We start from the raw sequence: 9,229 nt of genomic DNA, 5'->3' as shown, positions 1-9,229 counted from the left end.
ATCTGGGCAACCTGACATATATGCCGATTTTGCACCTCAAGCCGACAGACTTTTAGATGCGGACAGAAGAGCCATTTCGACGATTATGGATGCAGCCCTCTCATTGCAAGGTACCAACGGTCTGCATCGCGTTGTCTATGATAGTATGCAAAGGAAGTGCGCAACCATATTCAACGAGCGATGGATAGGGACATGTTAATTGCTACGGCTCAAGATCGCATAAAGGTCCTCACTCAACAGGTAGTGGACCTCAAACATATTGTCCACACTCAACAAATACAGTTAAAAGAGGCAAATGATATGGCCGCAGTTCAGGACCTCTCTCCTGTGGTACATACAGCGTGTCCCTCATGTGCCAAATACCAAGCTGTAGCCATTTCACAGACAGCTACAGCTACAGCCTCGGTTTCTACGCAAGTTCCTGCTATGGAAACACAGATACAGATGGATGTTTCCAAAGCCCATTCAGGGGATTCTCAAGCAACAGAGAAAACAAATCCTACCACTATGGAGTCTAAGCCAGCAGGATCGGCTTCATCACAATTTCATGGACCCTCTATGGCCTCCCCCTCCCAATCCACCTCTTTCCCTCAGCACTTCTACAGCTTCCTTGGATTCCAACCACCTGTTCCACTATCTCAGCCTACTCAGTCTTTTCCTGGGTTTCCACCTGTCCCATCTTCTCAGCCTACTTAATCTTTTCCTGGGTTTCCACCTGTTCCACCTACTTACCCTACTCAGTCTGCTGCTGCTCATGGGGTGGCTACTCCATATCCGATATACCCTCCTCATGGCCACTACCCCCCACCATACACATGGCCTACATCTCCTTACCCACCTTTCTACCAGCCTCCTCCTCCTCCATCATCCGACCACCAACAGTAGATTGCCGATCTTTCAGTTCTTCAGTTCCGCTCTCCGGGACGGGAAGCGGTAGCAGGCTATAGTGTCACTTTCAAAGGACAATTAGTACAGTTTGGACTTTATAGTTGGTCTTTGGTATGGTCGGTTCACACTAGACGGACTCGCTGGGCAGCGACACGTGGCAGGGATACGGTGGTTTAGTGGACATTGTGGCCAGGTCACCACCGCCACCTAGTGGGGATAGACTTAGGTGCTGTCATTTATGAGCCGTTGGTGGCTCTTTATGGTTGTATATATGAGTAGTAGCGTTTTGGTCAGGTTTATCTTTCACGTAGTCGTCTAGAGTGAGTCTATACACAGAGCACGGCTTCACCATCCCGGCACATCTGAGCCTCGACACCCCCATTGTACTTGTGAGTCTGGGCTGGAGCTGAGTGTGTTGCCACGCCAGAGTCTGTATCAGTTCTTGGAGATAGTGGAGTCATATGTTCTGGTCTGCTGTTGTGTCTTTGTGAGCTCTGTTGATGTCTATTGTTTCCTTTCTTTTCAGTCTGTTTGAGTGAGATTGTCACGCACATTGCACTGAGGACCACCCACTGTAGAGAGGCACGACACATTATCCGCGCTACACTGACCAGCATCCATACTTCATACATGCATGTGTAATTTCCTTGTGGCATCAGTGAAAGCAGGATTTTGATCATCTATATGCTTTGCAGGCTAGCTCATTGATCAGAAAGGAGTGCCTTGTTGAATCTTAATTAGCTATGGCCAGGATGAGCCATACAGTCAAGAGTACTTCAAGGAGGAGTACGCAGGTGATATGCGGAACACCGAACCCATCTCGCTCAACGACGGCATCTGGCAAAGCCAGGAGTTCTTGCTTTCCTTGCAGTTCCTCCAAGGATACTGGTGGGGAGAGCTTGAAGCCAATACAACCATCACCTCACAGACCATCATCCTCCATAAGATGTTTGGCATCGACAACCGAAAGCCCGTGCAGAAAATGGGCAACTACCTTAAGCTGCGGCAGTGTGATCATGGTGGGTGGGAGCTTTACTATGGAGATGGAGGCCATCTAAGTGCCACTATAGAAGCCTACATAACATTGTCTCTTCTCCATGTCCCAGAAACAGATCCCGTTTGTCAAGAAGCTTACACGTACATCATCAGTCGAGGAGGTATCTCTAAAGCCTGCATCTTCACCAAGATTTTGCTAGCTTCAATAGGTATCTATGATTGGAAAGGCATTCCTTCTCTGCCTCCATGGATTGTGCTCTGCCCTGGCTGGTTTCCCTTAAGCTTATACAACATGGCGTGTGGGGGCGTGTGGGTGCGTAGTGCCTTTGATGATCAATTGCGACAAAAATACCGTGTTTAAGCTGAAGCTAGAGGTGTCCTTTGATGAGATTTATGCTGAGGGGAGGAAGAATGTGCGCTTCGGCTTTACTTTTGGGGGGAGTTGGACTGACAAGCTCTTTGTAGGGATAGACTATACTTTCAAGGCGATGGAGAAGATGGGGCTCGTACAGTTCTGGCGATGGGGTTGAAGGAAGCAGAGAGGTGGGTGCTAAAGAGGCAAGATCAGGATTCTGGAGAGTTTTTTGGTTATCCTCCTCCCATGTTTTATGCGATGGTTTGCATGAAGATATGGGGCTATGATGTGACACACCCCGTACTCCACAGACCTCTCTATGCTTTGGAGATGTTCTAAATAGAAAGGAAAGAACATTGTGTAATTCAATCTGCCGTCTCATCTGTCTGGGATACAGCTCTTGTGGTAAGAGCTCTTGTCGAGTCCAGGCTTCCACTAGACCATTCAGCCTTGCAAAAGGCTGGACAATGGTTCCTAGAAAAGCAAATCACCAAGCACGGAGACTGGTCCTACAAAAGCAAAGCAGGCTATGTGCCGCCGGGCGGGTGGGCATTCCAATTCTTCAACAGATGGTACCCAGATGTTGACGATACTGCCACTGTCACAATGGCCTTACACTTCGTCAAGCTAAAGAAGGAAGATGTCAAAATTGGGGCTATTGCATGTGCTGTGGACTGGATTAACACCATGCAAAGCAGCAATGGTGGGTGGGGAGCCTATTGACATAGGCAATGATAAGATCTGGCTGAACTCTATGCCCTTTGCGGATTTGAAAGCCATGAATGATACACCCACTGCAGATGTGACTGCAAGGGTGATGGAATTGGTGGGGAGGCTGATAGAAAGCGAGCAGGGTGAGGGGCTGGCACAGTGGATGCCGCTTGAGGTGCTGGCGAGAGGATTGGCGTATCTACAGAATGAGCAGGAGGAGGATGGGTGTTGGTGGGGGAGGTGGGGGGTGAACTACATACACGGGACGTGTGGGGCGCTGATGGCGATGTTGACGATGCAGGGGGAGGAGATAAGGAGGGGGGCAAAGTGGCTGGTGAAGATGCAGAACAAGAAGGGGAAATAAGTAAAGTGGAGTAGTATGGCGAGGCCGGGGGACCACAACCATGATGAAAATCACCAGCAAATTGTGTTAATCTCTTGTGTCTTTCGAGGGACGAGACTTGGTATGTTGACGAGCTCTATGAGGCCTCTATAAAGCCTTGCATGTCCTCTACAAGGCCTCGCTGCCGGTAGGGCCTCTGATCTAGCCAACAAATGTGACTGCCAAGTCCTGCAATATACTGTAAGAAATGCATCCTAGGGTGGTCCATTAGGATTAAGAGGTCCCTCCAAAACCACTTTCCATGGTCCCACTATAGATGTGTAAGAGGCTGTGCACACAAAGGTCCATAGCCATTAATCCTTTCAGTCTGCCTCATCAGGTGCTATGTCTAGAGCCACTATTGCGGAGCAGCAAGCTCAAAAAGTGCACTTCGATGTCAAGGAAGACTCGTTGCAGACGTGAGAGTTTCCTCTCCTCCTATACCTCAAAGAAACATTTTCTCCCTCTATCGTACATGCCTTGAGAGTAATCTACAGCTCTACGTGTGTAAAAGCACCCATTTAGGCAAGGGCTTGAAGCTCAGAAGGTATGTGCCAATCCACAAGAATCACTGCCTGTATCCTTCGCATCATCCCTCCCATGACAAGGCTTGAATTGTATCCAATCTCAAAGCTCCAAGATCAACGGCATATTCTCTAAAGGATCTAGAGCACAAGATTGGTGACCTTGTTGAAGCTCTCTCTCGTAGAGGCTCTCGAACAACAATGACCTCATCTAATGCTTTTGTCAAAATCTCTGACTGTAAGGTCTTCAAAGGATATGCCACCCAGTGATTTTAACAGAGCTTCATATGGTTCGAAAATGTCGGGTGCAATGTCTGGCTAGGACACATCGGCAACAAACGTGGCAGCACAGCAACATATAATTCTCAAAGCAGGCACAAGTATCGGTGATGCCTTGGTGAGAATGCCCTCCTTTAAGACAACCACCTTCCCTATTTTCCCTTCCACTTTGTGCGGGTTGTGCTTAGGCGACTCGCATAGAAAATGCAACTTCGCTGTTTTCTTCACTAAGTTCTTAAGCTTCTTTAGCTTCCCATCTGAAACTGCAATCAAGGGAACATGGGGATCGTGCCACTTACAAGCACTTTGGAGAGAAGCCGAGAGGAGCAATTTGTGACTATGTTTAACTCCATTTGGTGCAAACATTGTTTCATCTCATGCACATTCTTCCCAATTTCATTCACAAGCAGTGTCAAGTGTCCAAATGTTGCATCCATTTTCGAACAGTGAGTTTAAATGAGCCATCTGGAAGTTGTTCATAAAGCAGCTCAGCTTTGCTTTTGTGTTCACTTGTTGAACCACTTATCGTAGCTGATTGCGTGAGCAAGTGAATGCCTCTTGCCATTTCCAGCTTAAGAACTCATCTTGTATTTTGCGAATGGCTTGCATTTGGCTCTCTGCATAACCTTTGAGCTCTTGTGGAATTAGACGCTCCACCACTGGTCTAGATCTCCATTGCCTCTCTTCCACTCTACCATCCGGGCCGTGTTTAGATATGACATTCTTGACGTTTCATAGCATCCCACACACCGTCTTTGTCTTTGAGGATCCATTCCTCTAGCTCTACTATAGGGATGCTTCGTTATGTTGACTGACATATGTCAAAGATGGAGGTCTTTGTATCATGCATGATTTGGTTCATTGTACGATCTAGAACTCTTGCAGGTGTCAAATCTTTGGGATAGCACAACAATATGTCAATCCATTCAGGGTAATTATATTCTCCGGTAGCTAATTCAGTTATCACATTGCTTGTCGTTATAGCTACTAGACGTTTCAATAACATATCTTGCTTAGATTACCCCCCAAACCTCACCACCACTTGTAACACCTCTCATGAATGAGCTCCAGCAAAATCCCATTCTACAGCTTTCATGGTTGCTCACATAACTGTTTTTGCGTCTCACTTGGAGCCTTGTAAACACTCTCGATGGGATCAATTGCTTCAACGGCAAAACATACTATGTCATTGTTGACCCTAAATAATGTTCCTTTTCAATGCGCCATAAAATGTATATTTATTGCTTGTTATAATGGCAGGCCAACGTGGAGCGAAGCTTCAGTTTTCACCTTGTTTGGCATAAAAAAGATCCTATTACTTTTTGAAAATGCCCAATGGGCTACAACTCCCCTGGCAAGAGGGTACTCTGTACAAGAGAAAAAGGGAATCTCCCATGCTAAGAAAATAAATATATGACGACGTCTATAATGGTTGGGAATAAGGCAAACATGTAAAGAAGAAAAGGTGGTTGAGAGGAATTTACTAAGAGCTTGATTAACAAAATACTTAAGACAAGTACTAATCAAAAGCCCTAATTTTGTACTATGGAGTCTTACTTACAAACGACCAAGGTATTGTTAATGGTCAATTAATGGGAGGCCAAAATTATGGGCATGTATTGTGTGCGGTGTAAGCAAAAGAGAAGCAAGTGTGGACAAGAGGCTAGTTTTAAGGGTTGTCACACAAGTGATGACATGGCACTCCAAAGAGAAGATTGCATAAGATGCCGATGTGGCAATCTTGTAAAAAATGTGAAATTGTGGCGGTTGAGCCTTTTTTTTTTCCCAAGAAAAATTTATTTTGTTAGTGAATAAAACTGCCCAGCTGGCTACAAACTGCCTTGACAAGAGGGGGCTACATCAACATGAGGAGAGACTCTCCCAATGAGAAAATGAGATTTGTAGAATGACGACTAAATCAGGAGGAAACAACCACACAAGTCGCCGGTAGTGCCATCTAGGAGCCCCATGGACCGTGGTATAGGAAGGCCCTAGATGCCACAGTCATAAGAATGCCTCATGGTGCTCCCGCATATGGTCGGAGCTGCCCTGAAGCCTCTCAAACTGTCCGCGAAGTTTATGGATCAACTTCAGCCAGATATCCCATACGGCCTTGAAGATGCGGAAGCAACGGGCTCTCCAAATGAACCAAAGAGTCGAGCTGCAGATAAGCTCTCGACAAAGCTCTCTATCATTGCTACACTCCTGATACGTAAGCTCTATGGTAGACTAGAGTGTAGACTGGCCCTCCTGTATCACAATCATCTTGCTAGATGAAGACAGCTCACAGCGAAGTGCTGCGGCCAGTGAGGGTGGACCAGGCAACAACACCCCAAGTGTACTGTCTAGTTGACAACAAGGTTGGCATCAACCGTAAAATCCGAAGCCAAACCTCTTGTGCCATGAGGCTATCTCGTAGACAATGCCTCTGTGACTCAAGTGGGTGGGCACAGGTAGCATAGGCCGTCGGATGGCCACTGTAGACCTTCCAACTCCCAATTGCGATTGCTCGATGGGCGACTAGCCACTGAAACATAGCGACTCTCCTTGGTTGTCTGCTGTCCCACAAGCGCTCCCAAAAGTATGTCAGGAACTCAGCTGTGAGGCTCTCCTCCTGCCAATGGCTGCTACAGCAAGATGGGCCTCTCTCCGAGCAGCCAATATGTGACGCCCCAGTCGTACTGTGTATTGGAAGAAAGAAATATGTGGGTGATCGGTTGGAGCAAATGGATCCCACCAAAACCACTCCCCAGGGTCCCATTGCACTTGCGAGATAGAGGGCGACTCTCCCAAGCTTAAAGCCTCCAATGTCCAGTCTCAAGATGTGATGGGTCAGGATCAAGCACACATGTCCTCCCTCTGGTGCCCACAACTTGAATCCATTGGAAACAACACATTGCTATCTCTCCTACCTCAATAGTAACACTATGGAGGTGACCCCTCTTGCTGAACCTCAAAGAACATGCAAAGGCTAGAGTCTGAGTAGGCTTTACCTGTGATGAGGATGTAAGGTGCAGCGGAAGCGAATATTGACCATGCAGGATGAGTGCTCCGAAGTGTGCTCAAGAGTTCCTTTTACTTACGGAAGGGAGAGCCTTCCGTTCTTCTTAGAGAGAGAGTCCAAGTGCAATGATCACAAACAAAGTGAATGTTACTGTGAATGAAAGCGGTGAGAGAGAGAGAGAGAGAGAGAGAGAAAAAAGAATACGACACCAGATGGTTCTCAATCCCCCCTCCAAGGGCCCCCCTCTCTGTGGCAAGAGAGGTCTATGCTATAGATTACACAAATCTGGTACAATGGTCTAGATGCTGTGAACTTGATGATGACAATGTCGACAACGACGAGACTATGATGATGATGACGATGGTATCTTCGTCAAATCTGCGATCTGCGATGATGGCGAGGAAGGTGTTGTCGTCAAGATAGGGATTTGCGATGATGATGACGTTGTCGACAACGACGATGGTGTTGATGACGACGGTGTCAAGGCTGAAAACTGAGAATGCTAGATGCTCTGCGGGGGATGGTCTGCTGTGGCGGTACTTCGGCCTGAAATCTGTAAGCTTCATCTAACTAGGGCTGAAATGCAAACGTTGGCTGATCTGGCTGAAATCTGAAAACACCAGGCTGATCAGCTGAATTTTGAAAATGCTAGGCTGGTACTAGTTGGGAAATCTGGCAAGGATCTGCAACTAGAGGATGCAGGTTCTCACAAGGCTAAGGCTGGAAACTGAAAACGCTGGTGGTAGTGGTTGAAAACGCTGATTGCTAGAGGCTAAAAATGTTGGGCTGATCTTTGAGAAAATACTGGGACCTGTGGGTGCTTGCCTGCTCTATTGTGGGTGCTTGCCCTTTTGTGTCTTGCTTCTTCTGCTTCTACTGAGTGAAAAATGTGTATTTTGGAAAAAAGGGTTCTATGCCTCAGAAAATGATCATGATGGGTATTGAATGTCGTGCTAATGATCATGGTGTTGTGCAATCAGAGGGTATGCAACTATTCTAAGTGCCTGGACATGCACGGCCTACTCACATGCTCACAAGGGTGCTAGAACACTTCCTAGGCTAACCTGAACCCTAGAAGTAGGAACAGCTCGTCCACGTACACATAGGGTTAGATGTGCACGTCACATCCCTCCCTTTTTAAAGTGAGATACTGGTATCGAGCTGTTTGGCCTTGAGAGAGTGCGCCATCAACTCCTGGAATGTTACAAAGAACTCTTCACCAGCCTACTCTGTACGGGGGTCGTGCTATACTTGAACTTCACGAAGGTTTGCAATGCTGGCTTCTTTGGGCTGTGCCGAAAGCGACATAAAATGATGAGTTGGCTTCAATGCTCCAACTTCGGCTATGGTCGTGGGTCCACTTTCTTCAAGAATCTCCAAGCAGAAAAATTATTAAAACCATTTCCAACACAAAACCATAAACATACCCATTCCATGTAGAGTAACTGAAAAAATACTATTCTCCCTAAATGATTGTGCATGCAATGCAGATGAACAAAGTGACGGAGTGCCAAACCATTCACCAAACACACGCAAAAAGTGGGATCGAAACTTGACTTTTTGACCTAAACCTATCAACTATGGCAAATCACAATGGAAATGCTGATGCTTGATGGACAATCTTGCTCGTGCTCCTTGTGAGACTGTGTCATGCCAAGGAAGAAAATGTAAAAGTGAGTGACAAAACGGACAATCAGGAAACAACGGGAATTCCTTGATGCAAACTTTTTTTCTTTTCGACAGTGATCCGCATACATCCGTGCTCAAGCGTGAGTGAATCATGTGCATTGTACAATACGGCATGGCTGTGAAAAGGGAACACATAAAGACTGTGACAAAAATACAAGAAACCATCACGAATGAGAAACTCGAACAATGCATGTTGACTAATCATGCGAACACACAATATTATCTGAGTGAGTTCTTTGGACCTCGACTCGAGAGCCAAAATCGATCCTGTGTGACTAACATATCTGCAATGAGGTTAGCTTCACCAAGAACATCATCATTCAAACCATCATCCTTGCAAATAATCACATCTCTATCATGGAAAAAATGTGTGTCGTGCTTCGAAGAAGAAGGACTGAGAG

At 46.4% G+C, this 9,229-nt stretch overlaps 1 pseudogene; it reads left to right on the top strand.

Annotated features, from left to right (window-relative positions):
* The first annotated feature begins 1,618 nt into the window (after positions 1-1,618).
* LOC147462179 (dammaradiene synthase pseudogene) lies at positions 1,619-4,175 on the top strand (annotated as a pseudogene).
* Positions 4,176-9,229: the final 5,054 nt, after the last annotated feature.

This window comes from Adiantum capillus-veneris, chromosome 3, assembly GCF_014529385.1.
Source record: "Adiantum capillus-veneris isolate H3 chromosome 3, ASM1452938v2, whole genome shotgun sequence".
NCBI lineage: Eukaryota > Viridiplantae > Streptophyta > Polypodiopsida > Polypodiales > Pteridaceae > Adiantum > Adiantum capillus-veneris.
The sequence above is the reverse complement of the archived record's forward strand: the minus strand, read 5'-3'. Positions and strand labels throughout refer to the sequence as shown.